We start from the raw sequence: 22,811 nt of genomic DNA on the forward strand, positions 1-22,811 counted from the left end.
GAAAAGCTTGGTTCTGCACACATTTTTAGCATACGTTTGCTCCTGCTGGGTCAGCCGAGCAGCAAATTTCTACTTAACCACCTGCTATCATGAGAGACATCAGGGCTGCATCTTTTGAGCCCAGTACTGAGCCTGAAAAGCGTTTCCAACCCCACTTACAAGTGAAACTTGCTAAAATGTGCCTGGCTGCTCTTCACTGAAATGCTTGGTTCTGCATACATTTTTAGCATACGTTTGTCCTGCTGGGTCACCGGAGCAGCAAATTTCTACTTAACCACCTGCTATCATGAGAGACATCAGGGCTGCATCTTTTGAGCCCAGTACTGAGCCTGAAAAGCGTTTCCAACCCCACTTACAAGTGAAACCTGCTAAAATGTGCCTGGCTGCTCTTCACTGAAAAGCTTGGTTCTGCATACATTTTTAGCATACGTTTGCTCCTGCTGGGTCAGCCGAGCAACAAATTTCTACTTAACCACCTGCTATCATGAGAGACATCAGGGCTGCATCTTTTGAGCCCAGTACTGAGCCTGAAAAGCGTTTCCAACCCCACTTACAAGTGAAACGTGCTAAAATGTGCCTGGCTGCTCTTCACTGAAAAGCTTGGTTCTGCATACATTTTTAGCATACGTTTGCTCCTGCTGGGTCACCCGAGCAGCAAATTTCTACTTAACCACCTGCTATCATGAGAGACATCAGGGCTGCATCTTTTGAGCCCAGTACTGAGCCTGAAAAGCGTTTCCAACCCCACCAACAAGTGAAACTTGCTAAAATATGCCTGGCTGCTCTTCTCTGAAATGCTTGGTTCTGCATACATTTTTAGCATACGTTTGCTCCTGCTGGGCCAGCCGAGCAGCAAATTTCTACTTAACCACCTGCTATCATGAGAGACATCAGGGCTGCATCTTTTGAGCCCAGTGCTGAGCCTGAAAAGCGTTTCCAACCCCACTTACAAGTGAAACTTGCTAAAATGTGCCTGGCTGCTCTTCACTGAAAAGCTTGGTTCTGCATACATTTTTGGCATACGTTTGCTCCTGCTGGGTCAGCCGAGCAGCAAATTTCTACTTAACCACCTGCTATCATGAGAGACATCAGGGCTGCATCTTTTGAGCCCAGTACTGAGCCTGAAAAGCGTTTCCAACCCCACTTACAAGTGAAACCTGCTAAAATGTGCCTGGCTGATCTTCACTGAAGAGCTTGGTTCTGCATACATTTTTGGCATACGTTTGCTCCTGCTGGGTAAGCTGAGCAGCGAATTTCTACTTAACCACCTGCTATCATGAGAGAGATCGGGGCTGCATCTTTTGAGCCCAGTACTGAGCCTGAAAAGCGTTTCCAACCCCACTTACAAGTGAAACTTGCTAAAATGTGCCTGGCTGCTCTTCACTGAAAAGCTTGGTTCTGCATACATTTTTAGCATATGTTTGCTCCTGCTGGGTTAGCCGAGCAGCAAATTTCTACTTAACCACCTGCTATCATGAGAGACATCAGGGCTGCATCTTTTGAGCCCAGTACTGAGCCTGAAAAGCATTTCCAACCCCACTTACAAGTGAACTTTGCTAAAATGTGCCTGGCTGCTCTTCACTGAAAAGATCGGTTCTGCACACATTTTTAGCATACGTTTGCTCCTGCTGGGTCAGCCGAGCAGCAAATTTCTACTTAACCACCTGCTATCACGAGAGAGATCAGGGCTGCATCTTTTGAGCCCAGTACTGAGCCTGAAAAGCATTTCCAACCCCACTTACAAGTGAACTTTGCTAAAATGTGCCTGGCTGCTCTTCACTGAAAAGCTTGGTTCTGCACACATTTTTAGCATACGTTTGCTCCTGCTGGGTCAGCCGAGCAGCAAATTTCTACTTAACCACCTGCTATCATGAGAGACATCAGGGCTGCATCTTTTGAGCCCAGTACTGAGCCTGAAAAGCGTTTCCAACCCCACTTACAAGTGAAACTTGCTAAAATGTGCCTGGCTGCTCTTCACTGAAATGCTTGGTTCTGCATACATTTTTAGCATACGTTTGCTCCTGCTGGGTCACCCGAGCAGCAAATTTCTACTTAACCACCTGCTATCATGAGAGACATCAGGGCTGCATCTTTTGAGCCCAGTACTGAGCCTGAAAAGCGTTTCCAACCCCACCAACAAGTGAAACTTGCTAAAATATGCCTGGCTGCTCTTCTCTGAAATGCTTGGTTCTGCATACATTTTTAGCATACGTTTGCTCCTGCTGGGCCAGCCGAGCAGCAAATTTCTACTTAACCACCTGCTATCATGAGAGACATCAGGGCTGCATCTTTTGAGCCCAGTGCTGAGCCTGAAAAGCGTTTCCAACCCCACTTACAAGTGAAACTTGCTAAAATGTGCCTGGCTGCTCTTCACTGAAAAGCTTGGTTCTGCATACATTTTTGGCATACGTTTGCTCCTGCTGGGTCAGCCGAGCAGCAAATTTCTACTTAACCACCTGCTATCATGAGAGACATCAGGGCTGCATCTTTTGAGCCCAGTACTGAGCCTGAAAAGCGTTTCCAACCCCACTTACAAGTGAAACCTGCTAAAATGTGCCTGGCTGATCTTCACTGAAGAGCTTGGTTCTGCATACATTTTTGGCATACGTTTGCTCCTGCTGGGTAAGCTGAGCAGCGAATTTCTACTTAACCACCTGCTATCATGAGAGAGATCGGGGCTGCATCTTTTGAGCCCAGTACTGAGCCTGAAAAGCGTTTCCAACCCCACTTACAAGTGAAACTTGCTAAAATGTGCCTGGCTGCTCTTCACTGAAAAGCTTGGTTCTGCATACATTTTTAGCATATGTTTGCTCCTGCTGGGTTAGCCGAGCAGCAAATTTCTACTTAACCACCTGCTATCATGAGAGACATCAGGGCTGCATCTTTTGAGCCCAGTACTGAGCCTGAAAAGCATTTCCAACCCCACTTACAAGTGAACTTTGCTAAAATGTGCCTGGCTGCTCTTCACTGAAAAGATCGGTTCTGCACACATTTTTAGCATACGTTTGCTCCTGCTGGGTCAGCCGAGCAGCAAATTTCTACTTAACCACCTGCTATCACGAGAGAGATCAGGGCTGCATCTTTTGAGCCCAGTACTGAGCCTGAAAAGCATTTCCAACCCCACTTACAAGTGAACTTTGCTAAAATGTGCCTGGCTGCTCTTCACTGAAAAGCTTGGTTCTGCACACATTTTTAGCATACGTTTGCTCCTGCTGGGTCAGCCGAGCAGCAAATTTCTACTTAACCACCTGCTATCATGAGAGACATCAGGGCTGCATCTTTTGAGCCCAGTACTGAGCCTGAAAAGCGTTTCCAACCCCACTTACAAGTGAAACTTGCTAAAATGTGCCTGGCTGCTCTTCACTGAAATGCTTGGTTCTGCATACATTTTTAGCATACGTTTGCTCCTGCTGGGTCACCGGAGCAGCAAATTTCTACTTAACCACCTGCTATCATGAGAGACATCAGGGCTGCATCTTTTGAGCCCAGTACTGAGCCTGAAAAGCGTTTCCAACCCCACTTACAAGTGAAACTTGCTAAAATGTGCCTGGCTACTCTTCACTGAAAAGCTTGGTTCTGCATACATTTTTAGCATACATTTGCTCCTGGTGGGTCAGCCGAGCAGCAAATTTCTACTTAACCACCTGCTATCATGAGAGACATCAGGGCTGCATCTTTTGAGCCCAGTACTGAGCCTGAAAAGCGTTTCCAACCCCACTTACAAGTGAAACGTGCTAAAATGTGCCTGGCTGCTCTTCACTGAAAAGCTTGGTTCTGCATACATTTTTAGCATACGTTTGCTCCTGCAGGGTCAGCCGAGCAGCGAATTTCTACTTAACCACCTGCTATCATGAGAGACATCAGAGCTGCATCTTTTGAGCCCAGTACTAGCCTGAAAAGCGTTTCCAACCCCACTTACAAGTGAAACTTGCTAAAATGTGCCTCTCTGCTCTTCACTGAAAAGCTGATTCTGCGTACATTTTTGGCATAGGTTTGCTCCTGCTGGGTCAGCCGAGCAGCAAATTTCTACTTAACCACCTGCTATCATGAGAGACATCAGGGCTGCATCTTTTGAGGCCAGTACTGAGCCTGAAAAGCATTTCCAACCCCACTTACAAGTGAAACCTGCTAAAATGTGCCTGGCTGCTCTTCACTGAAAAGCTTGGTTCTGCATACATTTTTAGCATACGTTTGCTCCTGCTGGGTCAGCCGAGCAGCAAATTTCTACTTAACCACCTGCTATCATGAGAGACATCAGGGCTGCATCTTTTCAGCCCAGTACTGAGCCTGAAAAGTGTTTCCAACCCCACTTACAAGTGAAACTTGCTAAAATGTGCCTGGCTACTCTTCACTGAAAAGCTTGGTTCTGCATACATTTTTAGCATACATTTGCTCCTGGTGGGTCAGCCGAGCAGCAAATTTCTACTTAACCACCTGCTATCATGAGAGACATCAGGGCTGCATCTTTTGAGCCCAGTACTGAGCCTGAAAAGCGTTTCCAACCCCACTTACAAGTGAAACTTGCTAAAATGTGCCTGGCTGCTCTTCACTGAAAAGCTTGGTTCTGCATACATTTTTAGCATACGTTTGCTCCTGCAGGGTCAGCCGAGCAGCGAATTTCTACTTAACCACCTGCTATCATGAGAGACATCAGAGCTGCATCTTTTGAGCCCAGTACTAGCCTGAAAAGCGTTTCCAACCCCACTTACAAGTGAAACTTGTGCCTGGCTGCTCTTCACTGAAAAGCTTGGTTCTGCACACATTTTTAGCATACGTTTGCTCCTGCTGGGTCAGCCGAGCAGCAAATTTCTACTTAACCACCTGCTATCATGAGAGACATCAGGGCTGCATCTTTTGAGCCCAGTACTGAGCCTGAAAAGCGTTTCCAACCCCACTTACAAGTGAAACTTGCTAAAATGTGCCTGGCTGCTCTTCACTGAAATGCTTGGTTCTGCATACATTTTTAGCATACGTTTGTCCTGCTGGGTCACCGGAGCAGCAAATTTCTACTTAACCACCTGCTATCATGAGAGACATCAGGGCTGCATCTTTTGAGCCCAGTACTGAGCCTGAAAAGCGTTTCCAACCCCACTTACAAGTGAAACCTGCTAAAATGTGCCTGGCTGCTCTTCACTGAAAAGCTTGGTTCTGCATACATTTTTAGCATACGTTTGCTCCTGCTGGGTCAGCCGAGCAACAAATTTCTACTTAACCACCTGCTATCATGAGAGACAACAGGGCTGCATCTTTTGAGCCCAGTACTGAGCCTGAAAAGCGTTTCCAACCCCACTTACAAGTGAAATGTGCTAAAATGTGCCTGGCTGCTCTTCACTGAAAAGCTTGGTTCTGCATACATTTTTAGCATACGTTTGCTCCTGCTGGGTCACCCGAGCAGCAAATTTCTACTTAACCACCTGCTATCATGAGAGACATCAGGGCTGCATCTTTTGAGCCCAGTACTGAGCCTGAAAAGCGTTTCCAACCCCACCAACAAGTGAAACTTGCTAAAATATGCCTGGCTGCTCTTCTCTGAAATGCTTGGTTCTGCATACATTTTTAGCATACGTTTGCTCCTGCTGGGCCAGCCGAGCAGCAAATTTCTACTTAACCACCTGCTATCATGAGAGACATCAGGGCTGCATCTTTTGAGCCCAGTGCTGAGCCTGAAAAGCGTTTCCAACCCCACTTACAAGTGAAACTTGCTAAAATGTGCCTGGCTGCTCTTCACTGAAAAGCTTGGTTCTGCATACATTTTTGGCATACGTTTGCTCCTGCTGGGTCAGCCGAGCAGCAAATTTCTACTTAACCACCTGCTATCATGAGAGACATCAGGGCTGCATCTTTTGAGCCCAGTACTGAGCCTGAAAAGCGTTTCCAACCCCACTTACAAGTGAAACCTGCTAAAATGTGCCTGGCTGATCTTCACTGAAGAGCTTGGTTCTGCATACATTTTTGGCATACGTTTGCTCCTGCTGGGTAAGCTGAGCAGCGAATTTCTACTTAACCACCTGCTATCATGAGAGAGATCGGGGCTGCATCTTTTGAGCCCAGTACTGAGCCTGAAAAGCGTTTCCAACCCCACTTACAAGTGAAACTTGCTAAAATGTGCCTGGCTGCTCTTCACTAAAAAGCTTGGTTCTGCATACATTTTTAGCATATGTTTGCTCCTGCTGGGTTAGCCGAGCAGCAAATTTCTACTTAACCACCTGCTATCATGAGAGACATCAGGGCTGCATCTTTTGAGCCCAGTACTGAGCCTGAAAAGCATTTCCAACCCCACTTACAAGTGAACTTTGCTAAAATGTGCCTGGCTGCTCTTCACTGAAAAGATCGGTTCTGCACACATTTTTAGCATACGTTTGCTCCTGCTGGGTCAGCCGAGCAGCAAATTTCTACTTAACCACCTGCTATCACGAGAGAGATCAGGGCTGCATCTTTTGAGCCCAGTACTGAGCCTGAAAAGCATTTCCAACCCCACTTACAAGTGAACTTTGCTAAAATGTGTCTGGCTGCTCTTCACTGAAAAGCTTGGTTCTGCACACATTTTTAGCATACGTTTGCTCCTGCTGGGTCAGCCGAGCAGCAAATTTCTACTTAACCACCTGCTATCATGAGAGACATCAGGGCTGCATCTTTTGAGCCCAGTACTGAGCCTGAAAAGCGTTTCCAACCCCACTTACAAGTGAAACTTGCTAAAATGTGCCTGGCTGCTCTTCACTGAAATGCTTGGTTCTGCATACATTTTTAGCATACGTTTGCTCCTGCTGGGTCACCCGAGCAGCAAATTTCTACTTAACCACCTGCTATCATGAGAGACATCAGGGCTGCATCTTTTGAGCCCAGTACTGAGCCTGAAAAGCGTTTCCAACCCCACCAACAAGTGAAACTTGCTAAAATATGCCTGGCTGCTCTTCTCTGAAATGCTTGGTTCTGCATACATTTTTAGCATACGTTTGCTCCTGCTGGGCCAGCCGAGCAGCAAATTTCTACTTAACCACCTGCTATCATGAGAGACATCAGGGCTGCATCTTTTGAGCCCAGTGCTGAGCCTGAAAAGCGTTTCCAACCCCACTTACAAGTGAAACTTGCTAAAATGTGCCTGGCTGCTCTTCACTGAAAAGCTTGGTTCTGCATACATTTTTGGCATACGTTTGCTCCTGCTGGGTCAGCCGAGCAGCAAATTTCTACTTAACCACCTGCTATCATGAGAGACATCAGGGCTGCATCTTTTGAGCCCAGTACTGAGCCTGAAAAGCGTTTCCAACCCCACTTACAAGTGAAACCTGCTAAAATGTGCCTGGCTGATCTTCACTGAAGAGCTTGGTTCTGCATACATTTTTGGCATACGTTTGCTCCTGCTGGGTAAGCTGAGCAGCGAATTTCTACTTAACCACCTGCTATCATGAGAGAGATCGGGGCTGCATCTTTTGAGCCCAGTACTGAGCCTGAAAAGCGTTTCCAACCCCACTTACAAGTGAAACTTGCAAAAATGTGCCTGGCTGCTCTTCACTGAAAAGCTTGGTTCTGCATACATTTTTAGCATATGTTTGCTCCTGCTGGGTTAGCCGAGCAGCAAATTTCTACTTAACCACCTGCTATCATGAGAGACATCAGGGCTGCATCTTTTGAGCCCAGTACTGAGCCTGAAAAGCATTTCCAACCCCACTTACAAGTGAACTTTGCTAAAATGTGCCTGGCTGCTCTTCACTGAAAAGATCGGTTCTGCACACATTTTTAGCATACGTTTGCTCCTGCTGGGTCAGCCGAGCAGCAAATTTCTACTTAACCACCTGCTATCACGAGAGAGATCAGGGCTGCATCTTTTGAGCCCAGTACTGAGCCTGAAAAGCATTTCCAACCCCACTTACAAGTGAACTTTGCTAAAATGTGCCTGGCTGCTCTTCACTGAAAAGCTTGGTTCTGCACACATTTTTAGCATACGTTTGCTCCTGCTGGGTCAGCCGAGCAGCAAATTTCTACTTAACCACCTGCTATCATGAGAGACATCAGGGCTGCATCTTTTGAGCCCAGTACTGAGCCTGAAAAGCGTTTCCAACCCCACTTACAAGTGAAACTTGCTAAAATGTGCCTGGCTGCTCTTCACTGAAATGCTTGGTTCTGCATACATTTTTAGCATACGTTTGCTCCTGCTGGGTCACCGGAGCAGCAAATTTCTACTTAACCACCTGCTATCATGAGAGACATCAGGGCTGCATCTTTTGAGCCCAGTACTGAGCCTGAAAAGTGTTTCCAACCCCACTTACAAGTGAAACTTGCTAAAATGTGCCTGGCTACTCTTCACTGAAAAGCTTGGTTCTGCATACATTTTTAGCATACATTTGCTCCTGGTGGGTCAGCCGAGCAGCAAATTTCTACTTAACCACCTGCTATCACGAGAGACATCAGGGCTGCATCTTTTGAGCCCAGTACTGAGCCTGAAAAGCGTTTCCAACCCCACTTACAAGTGAAACGTGCTAAAATGTGCCTGGCTGCTCTTCACTGAAAAGCTTGGTTCTGCATACATTTTTAGCATACGTTTGCTCCTGCAGGGTCAGCCGAGCAGCGAATTTCTACTTAACCACCTGCTATCATGAGAGACATCAGAGCTGCATCTTTTGAGCCCAGTACTAGCCTGAAAAGCGTTTCCAACCCCACTTACAAGTGAAACTTGCTAAAATGTGCCTCTCTGCTCTTCACTGAAAAGCTGATTCTGCGTACATTTTTGGCATAGGTTTGCTCCTGCTGGGTCAGCCGAGCAGCAAATTTCTACTTAACCACCTGCTATCATGAGAGACATCAGGGCTGCATCTTTTGAGGCCAGTACTGAGCCTGAAAAGCATTTCCAACCCCACTTACAAGTGAAACCTGCTAAAATGTGCCTGGCTGCTCTTCACTGAAAAGCTTGGTTCTGCATACATTTTTAGCATACGTTTGCTCCTGCTGGGTCAGCCGAGCAGCAAATTTCTACTTAACCACCTGCTATCATGAGAGACATCAGGGCTGCATCTTTTCAGCCCAGTACTGAGCCTGAAAAGCGTTTCCAACCCCACTTACAAGTGAAACTTGCTAAAATGTGCCTGGCTACTCTTCACTGAAAAGCTTGGTTCTGCATACATTTTTAGCATACATTTGCTCCTGGTGGGTCAGCCGAGCAGCAAATTTCTACTTAACCACCTGCTATCATGAGAGACATCAGGGCTGCATCTTTTGAGCCCAGTACTGAGCCTGAAAAGCGTTTCCAACCCCACTTACAAGTGAAACTTGCTAAAATGTGCCTCTCTGCTCTTCACTGAAAAGCTGATTCTGCGTACATTTTTGGCATAGGTTTGCTCCTGCTGGGTCAGCCGAGCAGCAAATTTCTACTTAACCACCTGCTATCATGAGAGACATCAGGGCTGCATCTTTTGAGGCCAGTACTGAGCCTGAAAAGCATTTCCAACCCCACTTACAAGTGAAACTTGTGCCTGGCTGCTCTTCACTGAAAAGCTTGGTTCTGCACACATTTTTAGCATACGTTTGCTCCTGCTGGGTCAGCCGAGCAGCAAATTTCTACTTAACCACCTGCTATCATGAGAGACATCAGGGCTGCATCTTTTGAGCCCAGTACTGAGCCTGAAAAGCGTTTCCAACCCCACTTACAAGTGAAACCTGCTAAAATGTACCTGGCTGCTCTTCACTGAAAAGCTTGGTTCTGCATACATTTTTAGCATACGTTTGCTCCTGCTGGGTCAGCCGAGCAGCAAATTTCTACTTAACCACCTGCTATCATGAGAGACATCAGGGCTGCATCTTTTGAGCCCAGTACTGAGCCTGAAAAGCGTTTCCAACCCCACCAACAAGTGAAACTTGCTAAAATATGCCTGGCTGCTCTTCTCTGAAATGCTTGGTTCTACATACATTTTTAGCATACGTTTGCTCCTGCTGGGTCACCCGAGCAGCAAATTTCTACTTAACCACCTGCTATCATGAGAGACATCAGGGCTGCATCTTTTGAGCCCAGTACTGAGCCTGAAAAGCGTTTCCAACCCCACTTACAAGTGAAACCTGCTAAAATGTACCTGGCTGCTCTTCACTGAAAAGCTTGGTTCTGCATACATTTTTAGCATACGTTTGCTCCTGCTGGGTCAGCCGAGCAGCAAATTTCTACTTAACCACCTGCTATCATGAGAGACATCAGGGCTGCATCTTTTGAGCCCAGTACTGAGCCTGAAAAGCGTTTCCAACCCCACCAACAAGTGAAACTTGCTCAAATATGCCTGGCTGCTCTTCTCTGAAATGCTTGGTTCTACATACATTTTTAGCATACGTTTGCTCCTGCTGGGTCACCCGAGCAGCACATTTCTACTTAACCACCTGCTATCATGAGAGACATCAGGGCTGCATCTTTTGAGCCCAGTACTGAGCCTGAAAAGCGTTTCCAACCCCACTTACAAGTGAAACCTGCTAAAATGTGCCTGGCTGCTCTTCACTGAAAAGCTTGGTTCTGCATACATTTTTAGCATACATTTGCTCCTGGTGGGTCAGCCGAGCAGCAAATTTCTACTTAACCACCTGCTATCATGAGAGACATCAGGGCTGCATCTTTTGAGCCCAGTACTGAGCCTGAAAAGCGTTTCCAACCCCACTTACAAGTGAAACTTGCTAAAATGTGCCTGGCTGCTTTTCACTGAAATGCTTGGTTCTGCATACATTTTTAGCATACGTTTGCTCCTGCTGGGTCACCCGAGCAGCAAACTTCTACTTAACCACCTGCTATCATGAGAGAGATCAGGGCTGCATCTTTTGAGCCCAGTACTGAGCCTGAAAAGCGTTTCCAACCCCACTTACAAGTGAAACGTGCTAAAATGTGCCTGGCTGCTCTTCACTGAAAAGCTTGGTTCTGCATACATTTTTAGCATATGTTTGCTCCTGCTGGGTTAGCCGAGCAGCAAATTTCTACTTAACCACCTGCTATCATGAGAGACATCAGGGCTGCATCTTTTGAGCCCAGTACTGAGCCTGAAAAGCATTTCCAACCCCACTTACAAGTGAACTTTGCTAAAATGTGCCTGGCTGCTCTTCACTGAAAAGATCGGTTCTGCACACATTTTTAGCATACGTTTGCTCCTGCTGGGTCAGCCGAGCAGCAAATTTCTACTTAACCACCTGCTATCACGAGAGAGATCAGGGCTGCATCTTTTGAGCCCAGTACTGAGCCTGAAAAGCATTTCCAACCCCACTTACAAGTGAAACTTGCTAAAATATGCCTGGCTGCTCTTCTCTGAAATGCTTGGTTCTGCATACATTTTTAGCATACGTTTGCTCCTGCTGGGCCAGCCGAGCAGCAAATTTCTACTTAACCACCTGCTATCATGAGAGACATCAGGGCTGCATCTTTTGAGCCCAGTGCTGAGCCTGAAAAGCGTTTCCAACCCCACTTACAAGTGAAACTTGCTAAAATGTGCCTGGCTGCTCTTCACTGAAAAGCTTGGTTCTGCATACATTTTTGGCATACGTTTGCTCCTGCTGGGTCAGCCGAGCAGCAAATTTCTACTTAACCACCTGCTATCATGAGAGACATCAGGGCTGCATCTTTTGAGCCCAGTACTGAGCCTGAAAAGCGTTTCCAACCCCACTTACAAGTGAAACCTGCTAAAATGTGCCTGGCTGATCTTCACTGAAGAGCTTGGTTCTGCATACATTTTTGGCATACGTTTGCTCCTGCTGGGTAAGCTGAGCAGCGAATTTCTACTTAACCACCTGCTATCATGAGAGAGATCGGGGCTGCATCTTTTGAGCCCAGTACTGAGCCTGAAAAGCGTTTCCAACCCCACTTACAAGTGAAACTTGCTAAAATGTGCCTGGCTGCTCTTCACTGAAAAGCTTGGTTCTGCATACATTTTTAGCATATGTTTGCTCCTGCTGGGTTAGCCGAGCAGCAAATTTCTACTTAACCACCTGCTATCATGAGAGACATCAGGGCTGCATCTTTTGAGCCCAGTACTGAGCCTGAAAAGCATTTCCAACCCCACTTACAAGTGAACTTTGCTAAAATGTGCCTGGCTGCTCTTCACTGAAAAGATCGGTTCTGCACACATTTTTAGCATACGTTTGCTCCTGCTGGGTCAGCCGAGCAGCAAATTTCTACTTAACCACCTGCTATCACGAGAGAGATCAGGGCTGCATCTTTTGAGCCCAGTACTGAGCCTGAAAAGCATTTCCAACCCCACTTACAAGTGAACTTTGCTAAAATGTGCCTGGCTGCTCTTCACTGAAAAGCTTGGTTCTGCACACATTTTTAGCATACGTTTGCTCCTGCTGGGTCAGCCGAGCAGCAAATTTCTACTTAACCACCTGCTATCATGAGAGACATCAGGGCTGCATCTTTTGAGCCCAGTACTGAGCCTGAAAAGCGTTTCCAACCCCACTTACAAGTGAAACTTGCTAAAATGTGCCTGGCTGCTCTTCACTGAAATGCTTGGTTCTGCATACATTTTTAGCATACGTTTGCTCCTGCTGGGTCACCGGAGCAGCAAATTTCTACTTAACCACCTGCTATCATGAGAGACATCAGGGCTGCATCTTTTGAGCCCAGTACTGAGCCTGAAAAGCGTTTCCAACCCCACTTACAAGTGAAACTTGCTAAAATGTGCCTGGCTACTCTTCACTGAAAAGCTTGGTTCTGCATACATTTTTAGCATACATTTGCTCCTGGTGGGTCAGCCGAGCAGCAGATTTCTACTTAACCACCTGCTATCATGAGAGACATCAGGGCTGCATCTTTTGAGCCCAGTACTGAGCCTGAAAAGCGTTTCCAACCCCACTTACAAGTGAAACGTGCTAAAATGTGCCTGGCTGCTCTTCACTGAAAAGCTTGGTTCTGCATACATTTTTAGCATACGTTTGCTCCTGCAGGGTCAGCCGAGCAGCGAATTTCTACTTAACCACCTGCTATCATGAGAGACATCAGAGCTGCATCTTTTGAGCCCAGTACTAGCCTGAAAAGCGTTTCCAACCCCACTTACAAGTGAAACTTGCTAAAATGTGCCTCTCTGCTCTTCACTGAAAAGCTGATTCTGCGTACATTTTTGGCATAGGTTTGCTCCTGCTGGGTCAGCCGAGCAGCAAATTTCTACTTAACCACCTGCTATCATGAGAGACATCAGGGCTGCATCTTTTGAGGCCAGTACTGAGCCTGAAAAGCATTTCCAACCCCACTTACAAGTGAAACCTGCTAAAATGTGCCTGGCTGCTCTTCACTGAAAAGCTTGGTTCTGCATACATTTTTAGCATACGTTTGCTCCTGCTGGGTCAGCCGAGCAGCAAATTTCTACTTAACCACCTGCTATCATGAGAGACATCAGGGCTGCATCTTTTCAGCCCAGTACTGAGCCTGAAAAGTGTTTCCAACCCCACTTACAAGTGAAACTTGCTAAAATGTGCCTGGCTACTCTTCACTGAAAAGCTTGGTTCTGCATACATTTTTAGCATACATTTGCTCCTGGTGGGTCAGCCGAGCAGCAAATTTCTACTTAACCACCTGCTATCATGAGAGACATCAGGGCTGCATCTTTTGAGCCCAGTACTGAGCCTGAAAAGCGTTTCCAACCCCACTTACAAGTGAAACTTGCTAAAATGTGCCTGGCTGCTCTTCACTGAAAAGCTTGGTTCTGCATACATTTTTAGCATACGTTTGCTCCTGCAGGGTCAGCCGAGCAGCGAATTTCTACTTAACCACCTGCTATCATGAGAGACATCAGAGCTGCATCTTTTGAGCCCAGTACTAGCCTGAAAAGCGTTTCCAACCCCACTTACAAGTGAAACTTGCTAAAATGTGCCTCTCTGCTCTTCACTGAAAAGCTGATTCTGCGTACATTTTTGGCATAGGTTTGCTCCTGCTGGGTCAGCCGAGCAGCAAATTTCTACTTAACCACCTGCTATCATGAGAGACATCAGGGCTGCATCTTTTGAGGCCAGTACTGAGCCTGAAAAGCATTTCCAACCCCACTTACAAGTGAAACTTGTGCCTGGCTGCTCTTCACTGAAAAGCTTGGTTCTGCACACATTTTTAGCATACGTTTGCTCCTGCTGGGTCAGCCGAGCAGCAAATTTCTACTTAACCACCTGCTATCATGAGAGACATCAGGGCTGCATCTTTTGAGCCCAGTACTGAGCCTGAAAAGCGTTTCCAACCCCACTTACAAGTGAAACTTGCTAAAATGTGCCTGGCTGCTCTTCACTGAAATGCTTGGTTCTGCATACATTTTTAGCATACGTTTGTCCTGCTGGGTCACCGGAGCAGCAAATTTCTACTTAACCACCTGCTATCATGAGAGACATCAGGGCTGCATCTTTTGAGCCCAGTACTGAGCCTGAAAAGCGTTTCCAACCCCACTTACAAGTGAAACCTGCTAAAATGTGCCTGGCTGCTCTTCACTGAAAAGCTTGGTTCTGCATACATTTTTAGCATACGTTTGCTCCTGCTGGGTCAGCCGAGCAACAAATTTCTACTTAACCACCTGCTATCATGAGAGACAACAGGGCTGCATCTTTTGAGCCCAGTACTGAGCCTGAAAAGCGTTTCCAACCCCACTTACAAGTGAAATGTGCTAAAATGTGCCTGGCTGCTCTTCACTGAAAAGCTTGGTTCTGCATACATTTTTAGCATACGTTTGCTCCTGCTGGGTCACCCGAGCAGCAAATTTCTACTTAACCACCTGCTATCATGAGAGACATCAGGGCTGCATCTTTTGAGCCCAGTACTGAGCCTGAAAAGCGTTTCCAACCCCACCAACAAGTGAAACTTGCTAAAATATGCCTGGCTGCTCTTCTCTGAAATGCTTGGTTCTGCATACATTTTTAGCATACGTTTGCTCCTGCTGGGCCAGCCGAGCAGCAAATTTCTACTTAACCACCTGCTATCATGAGAGACATCAGGGCTGCATCTTTTGAGCCCAGTGCTGAGCCTGAAAAGCGTTTCCAACCCCACTTACAAGTGAAACTTGCTAAAATGTGCCTGGCTGCTCTTCACTGAAAAGCTTGGTTCTGCATACATTTTTGGCATACGTTTGCTCCTGCTGGGTCAGCCGAGCAGCAAATTTCTACTTAACCACCTGCTATCATGAGAGACATCAGGGCTGCATCTTTTGAGCCCAGTACTGAGCCTGAAAAGCGTTTCCAACCCCACTTACAAGTGAAACCTGCTAAAATGTGCCTGGCTGATCTTCACTGAAGAGCTTGGTTCTGCATACATTTTTGGCATACGTTTGCTCCTGCTGGGTAAGCTGAGCAGCGAATTTCTACTTAACCACCTGCTATCATGAGAGAGATCGGGGCTGCATCTTTTGAGCCCAGTACTGAGCCTGAAAAGCGTTTCCAACCCCACTTACAAGTGAAACTTGCTAAAATGTGCCTGGCTGCTCTTCACTAAAAAGCTTGGTTCTGCATACATTTTTAGCATATGTTTGCTCCTGCTGGGTTAGCCGAGCAGCAAATTTCTACTTAACCACCTGCTATCATGAGAGACATCAGGGCTGCATCTTTTGAGCCCAGTACTGAGCCTGAAAAGCATTTCCAACCCCACTTACAAGTGAACTTTGCTAAAATGTGCCTGGCTGCTCTTCACTGAAAAGATCGGTTCTGCACACATTTTTAGCATACGTTTGCTCCTGCTGGGTCAGCCGAGCAGCAAATTTCTACTTAACCACCTGCTATCACGAGAGAGATCAGGGCTGCATCTTTTGAGCCCAGTACTGAGCCTGAAAAGCATTTCCAACCCCACTTACAAGTGAACTTTGCTAAAATGTGCCTGGCTGCTCTTCACTGAAAAGCTTGGTTCTGCACACATTTTTAGCATACGTTTGCTCCTGCTGGGTCAGCCGAGCAGCAAATTTCTACTTAACCACCTGCTATCATGAGAGACATCAGGGCTGCATCTTTTGAGCCCAGTACTGAGCCTGAAAAGCGTTTCCAACCCAACTTACAAGTGAAACTTGCTAAAATGTGCCTGGCTGCTCTTCACTGAAATGCTTCGTTCTGCATACATTTTTAGCATACGTTTGCTCCTGCTGGGTCACCCGAGCAGCAAATTTCTACTTAACCACCAGCTATCATGAGAGACATCAGGGCTGCATCTTTTGAGCCCAGTACTGAGCCTGAAAAGCGTTTCCAACCCCACCAACAAGTGAAACTTGCTAAAATATGCCTGGCTGCTCTTCTCTGAAATGCTTGGTTCTGCATACATTTTTAGCATACGTTTGCTCCTGCTGGGCCAGCCGAGCAGCAAATTTCTACTTAACCACCTGCTATCATGAGAGACATCAGGGCTGCATCTTTTGAGCCCAGTGCTGAGCCTGAAAAGCGTTTCCAACCCCACTTACAAGTGAAACTTGCTAAAATGTGCCTGGCTGCTCTTCACTGAAAAGCTTGGTTCTGCATACATTTTTGGCATACGTTTGCTCCTGCTGGGTCAGCCGAGCAGCAAATTTCTACTTAACCACCTGCTATCATGAGAGACATCAGGGCTGCATCTTTTGAGCCCAGTACTGAGCCTGAAAAGCGTTTCCAACCCCACTTACAAGTGAAACCTGCTAAAATGTGCCTGGCTGATCTTCACTGAAGAGCTTGGTTCTGCATACATTTTTGGCATACGTTTGCTCCTGCTGGGTAAGCTGAGCAGCGAATTTCTACTTAACCACCTGCTATCATGAGAGAGATCGGGGCTGCATCTTTTGAGCCCAGTACTGAGCCTGAAAAGCGTTTCCAACCCCACTTACAAGTGAAACTTGCTAAAATGTGCCTGGCTGCTCTTCACTGAAAAGCTTGGTTCTGCATACATTTTTAGCATATGTTTGCTCCTGCTGGGTTAGCCGAGCAGCAAATTTCTACTTAACCACCTGCTATCATGAGAGACATCAGGGCTGCATCTTTTGAGCCCAGTACTGAGCCTGAAAAGCATTTCCAACCCCACTTACAAGTGAACTTTGCTAAAATGTGCCTGGCTGCTCTTCACTGAAAAGATCGGTTCTGCACACATTTTTAGCATACGTTTGCTCCTGCTGGGTCAGCCGAGCAGCAAATTTCTACTTAACCACCTGCTATCACGAGAGAGATCAGGGCTGCATCTTTTGAGCCCAGTACTGAGCCTGAAAAGCATTTCCAACCCCACTTACAAGTGAACTTTGCTAAAATGTGCCTGGCTGCTCTTCACTGAAAAGCTTGGTTCTGCACACATTTTTAGCATACGTTTGCTCCTGCTGGGTCAGCCGAGCAGCAAATTTCTACTTAACCACCTGCTATCATGAGAGACATCAGGGCTGCATCTTTTGAGCCCAGTACTGAGCCTGAAAAGCGTTTCCAACCCCACTTACAAGTGAAACTTGCTAAAATGTGCCTGGCTGCTCTTCACTGAAATGCTTGGTTCTGCATACATTTTTAGCATACGTTTGCTCCTGCTGGGTCACCGGAGCAGCAAATTTCTACTTAACCACCTGCTATCATGAGAGACATCAGGGCTGCATCTTTTGAGCCCAGTACTGAGCCTGAAAAGCGTTTCCAACCCCACTTACAAGTGAAACTTGCTAAAATGTGCCTGGCTACTCTTCACTGAAAAGCTTGGTTCTGCATACATTTTTAGCATACATTTGCTCCTGGTGGGTCAGCCGAGCAGCAAATTTCTACTTAACCACCTGCTATCACGAGAGACATCAGGGCTGCATCTTTTGAGCCCAGTACTGAGCCTGAAAAGCGTTTCCAACCCCACTTACAAGTGAAACGTGCTAAAATGTGCCTGGCTGCTCTTCACTGAAAAGCTTGGTTCTGCATACATTTTTAGCATACGTTTGCTCCTGCAGGGTCAGCCGAGCAGCGAATTTCTACTTAACCACCTGCTATCATGAGAGACATCAGAGCTGCATCTTTTGAGCCCAGTACTAGCCTGAAAAGCGTTTCCAACCCCACTTACAAGTGAAACTTGCTAAAATGTGCCTCTCTGCTCTTCACTGAAAAGCTGATTCTGCGTACATTTTTGGCATAGGTTTGCTCCTGCTGGGTCAGCCGAGCAGCAAATTTCTACTTAACCACCTGCTATCATGAGAGACATCAGGGCTGCATCTTTTGAGGCCAGTACTGAGCCTGAAAAGCATTTCCAACCCCACTTACAAGTGAAACCTGCTAAAATGTGCCTGGCTGCTCTTCACTGAAAAGCTTGGTTCTGCATACATTTTTAGCATACGTTTGCTCCTGCTGGGTCAGCCGAGCAGCAAATTTCTACTTAACCACCTGCTATCATGAGAGACATCAGGGCTGCATCTTTTCAGCCCAGTACTGAGCCTGAAAAGCGTTTCCAACCCCACTTACAAGTGAAACTTGCTAAAATGTGCCTGGCTACTCTTCACTGAAAAGCTTGGTTCTGCATACATTTTTAGCATACATTTGCTCCTGGTGGGTCAGCCGAGCAGCAAATTTCTACTTAACCACCTGCTATCATGAGAGACATCAGGGCTGCATCTTTTGAGCCCAGTACTGAGCCTGAAAAGCGTTTCCAACCCCACTTACAAGTGAAACTTGCTAAAATGTGCCTCTCTGCTCTTCACTGAAAAGCTGATTCTGCGTACATTTTTGGCATAGGTTTGCTCCTGCTGGGTCAGCCGAGCAGCAAATTTCTACTTAACCACCTGCTATCATGAGAGACATCAGGGCTGCATCTTTTGAGGCCAGTACTGAGCCTGAAAAGCATTTCCAACCCCACTTACAAGTGAAACTTGTGCCTGGCTGCTCTTCACTGAAAAGCTTGGTTCTGCACACATTTTTAGCATACGTTTGCTCCTGCTGGGTCAGCCGAGCAGCAAATTTCTACTTAACCACCTGCTATCATGAGAGACATCAGGGCTGCATCTTTTGAGCCCAGTACTGAGCCTGAAAAGCGTTTCCAACCCCACTTACAAGTGAAACCTGCTAAAATGTACCTGGCTGCTCTTCACTGAAAAGCTTGGTTCTGCATACATTTTTAGCATACGTTTGCTCCTGCTGGGTCAGCCGAGCAGCAGATTTCTACTTAACCACCTGCTATCATGAGAGACATCAGGGCTGCATCTTTTGAGCCCAGTACTGAGCCTGAAAAGCGTTTCCAACCCCACCAACAAGTGAAACTTGCTAAAATATGCCTGGCTGCTCTTCTCTGAAATGCTTGGTTCTACATACATTTTTAGCATACGTTTGCTCCTGCTGGGTCACCCGAGCAGCAAATTTCTACTTAACCACCTGCTATCATGAGAGACATCAGGGCTGCATCTTTTGAGCCCAGTACTGAGCCTGAAAAGCGTTTCCAACCCCACTTACAAGTGAAACCTGCTAAAATGTACCTGGCTGCTCTTCACTGAAAAGCTTGGTTCTGCATACATTTTTAGCATACGTTTGCTCCTGCTGGGTCAGCCGAGCAGCAAATTTCTACTTAACCACCTGCTATCATGAGAGACATCAGGGCTGCATCTTTTGAGCCCAGTACTGAGCCTGAAAAGCGTTTCCAACCCCACCAACAAGTGAAACTTGCTCAAATATGCCTGGCTGCTCTTCTCTGAAATGCTTGGTTCTACATACATTTTTAGCATACGTTTGCTCCTGCTGGGTCACCCGAGCAGCACATTTCTACTTAACCACCTGCTATCATGAGAGACATCAGGGCTGCATCTTTTGAGCCCAGTACTGAGCCTGAAAAGCGTTTCCAACCCCACTTACAAGTGAAACCTGCTAAAATGTGCCTGGCTGCTCTTCACTGAAAAGCTTGGTTCTGCATACATTTTTAGCATACATTTGCTCCTGGTGGGTCAGCCGAGCAGCAAATTTCTACTTAACCACCTGCTATCATGAGAGACATCAGGGCTGCATCTTTTGAGCCCAGTACTGAGCCTGAAAAGCGTTTCCAACCCCACTTACAAGTGAAACGTGCTAAAATGTGCCTGGCTGCTCTTGACTGAAAAGCTTGGTTCTGCATACATTTTTAGCATACCTTTGCTCCTGCTGGGTCAGCCGAGCAGCAAATTTCTACTTAACCACCTGCTATCATGAGAGACATCAGGGCTGCATCTTTTGAGCCCAGTACTGAGCCTGAAAAGCGTTTCCAACCCCACTTACAAGTGAAACTTGCTAAAATGTGCCTGGCTGCTTTTCACTGAAATGCTTGGTTCTGCATACATTTTTAGCATACGTTTGCTCCTGCTGGGTCACCCGAGCAGCAAACTTCTACTTAACCACCTGCTATCATGAGAGAGATCAGGGCTGCATCTTTTGAGCCCAGTACTGAGCCTGAAAAGCGTTTCCAACCCCACTTACAAGTGAAACGTGCTAAAATGTGCCTGGCTGCTCTTCACTGAAAAGCTTGGTTCTGCATACATTTTTAGCATATGTTTGCTCCTGCTGGGTTAGCCGAGCAGCAAATTTCTACTTAACCACCTGCTATCATGAGAGACATCAGGGCTGCATCTTTTGAGCCCAGTACTGAGCCTGAAAAGCATTTCCAACCCCACTTACAAGTGAACTTTGCTAAAATGTGCCTGGCTGCTCTTCACTGAAAAGATCGGTTCTGCACACATTTTTAGCATACGTTTGCTCCTGCTGGGTCAGCCGAGCAGCAAATTTCTACTTAACCACCTGCTATCACGAGAGAGATCAGGGCTGCATCTTTTGAGCCCAGTACTGAGCCTGAAAAGCATTTCCAACCCCACTTACAAGTGAACTTTGCTAAAATGTGCCTGGCTGCTCTTCACTGAAAAGCTTGGTTCTGCACACATTTTTAGCATACGTTTGCTCCTGCTGGGTCAGCCGAGCAGCAAATTTCTACTTAACCACCTGCTATCATGAGAGACATCAGGCTGCATCTTTTGAGCCCAGTACTGAGCCTGAAAAGCGTTTCCAACCCCACTTACAAGTGAAACTTGCTAAAATGTGCCTGGCTGCTCTTCACTGAAATGCTTGGTTCTGCATACATTTTTAGCATACGTTTGCTCCTGCTGGGTCACCGGAGCAGCAAATTTCTACTTAACCACCTGCTATCATGAGAGACATCAGGGCTGCATCTTTTGAGCCCAGTACTGAGCCTGAAAAGCGTTTCCAACCCCACTTACAAGTGAAACTTGCTAAAATGTGCCTGGCTACTCTTCACTGAAAAGCTTGGTTCTGCATACATTTTTAGCATACATTTGCTCCTGGTGGGTCAGCCGAGCAGCAAATTTCTACTTAACCACCTGCTATCATGAGAGACATCAGGGCTGCATCTTTTGAGCCCAGTACTGAGCCTGAAAAGCGTTTCCAACCCCACTTACAAGTGAAACGTGCTAAAATGTGCCTGGCTGCTCTTCACTGAAAAGCTTGGTTCTGCATACATTTTTAGCATACGTTTGCTCCTGCAGGGTCAGCCGAGCAGCGAATTTCTACTTAACCACCTGCTATCATGAGAGACATCAGAGCTGCATCTTTTGAGCCCAGTACTAGCCTGAAAAGCGTTTCCAACCCCACTTACAAGTGAAACTTGCTAAAATGTGCCTCTCTGCTCTTCACTGAAAAGCTGATTCTGCGTACATTTTTGGCATAGGTTTGCTCCTGCTGGGTCAGCCGAGCAGCAAATTTCTACTTAACCACCTGCTATCATGAGAGACATCAGGGCTGCATCTTTTGAGGCCAGTACTGAGCCTGAAAAGCATTTCCAACCCCACTTACAAGTGAAACCTGCTAAAATGTGCCTGGCTGCTCTTCACTGAAAAGCTTGGTTCTGCATACATTTTTAGCATACGTTTGCTCCTGCTGGGTCAGCCGAGCAGCAAATTTCTACTTAACCACCTGCTATCATGAGAGACATCAGGGCTGCATCTTTTCAGCCCAGTACTGAGCCTGAAAAGCGTTTCCAACCCCACTTACAAGTGAAACTTGCTAAAATGTGCCTGGCTACTCTTCACTGAAACGCTTGGTTCTGCATACATTTTTAGCATACATTTGCTCCTGGTGGGTCAGCCGAGCAGCAAATTTCTACTTAACCACCTGCTATCATGAGAGACATCAGGGCTGCATCTTTTGAGCCCAGTACTGAGCCTGAAAAGCGTTTCCAACCCCACTTACAAGTGAAACTTGCTAAAATGTGCCTCTCTGCTCTTCACTGAAAAGCTGATTCTGCGTACATTTTTGGCATAGGTTTGCTCCTGCTGGGTCAGCCGAGCAGCAAATTTCTACTTAACCACCTGCTATCATGAGAGACATCAGGGCTGCATCTTTTGAGGCCAGTACTGAGCCTGAAAAGCATTTCCAACCCCACTTACAAGTGAAACTTGTGCCTGGCTGCTCTTCACTGAAAAGCTTGGTTCTGCACACATTTTTAGCATACGTTTGCTCCTGCTGGGTCAGCCGAGCAGCAAATTTCTACTTAACCACCTGCTATCATGAGAGACATCAGGGCTGCATCTTTTGAGCCCAGTACTGAGCCTGAAAAGCGTTTCCAACCCCACTTACAAGTGAAACCTGCTAAAATGTACCTGGCTGCTCTTCACTGAAAAGCTTGGTTCTGCATACATTTTTAGCATACGTTTGCTCCTGCTGGGTCAGCCGAGCAGCAAATTTCTACTTAACCACCTGCTATCATGAGAGACATCAGGGCTGCATCTTTTGAGCCCAGTACTGAGCCTGAAAAGCGTTTCCAACCCCACCAACAAGTGAAACTTGCTAAAATATGCCTGGCTGCTCTTCTCTGAAATGCTTGGTTCTACATACATTTTTAGCATACGTTTGCTCCTGCTGGGTCACCCGAGCAGCAAATTTCTACTTAACCACCTGCTATCATGAGAGACATC

The sequence above is a fragment of the Lissotriton helveticus genome, chromosome 5_1, assembly GCF_964261635.1.
Source record: "Lissotriton helveticus chromosome 5_1, aLisHel1.1, whole genome shotgun sequence".
Lineage (NCBI taxonomy): Eukaryota > Metazoa > Chordata > Amphibia > Caudata > Salamandridae > Lissotriton > Lissotriton helveticus.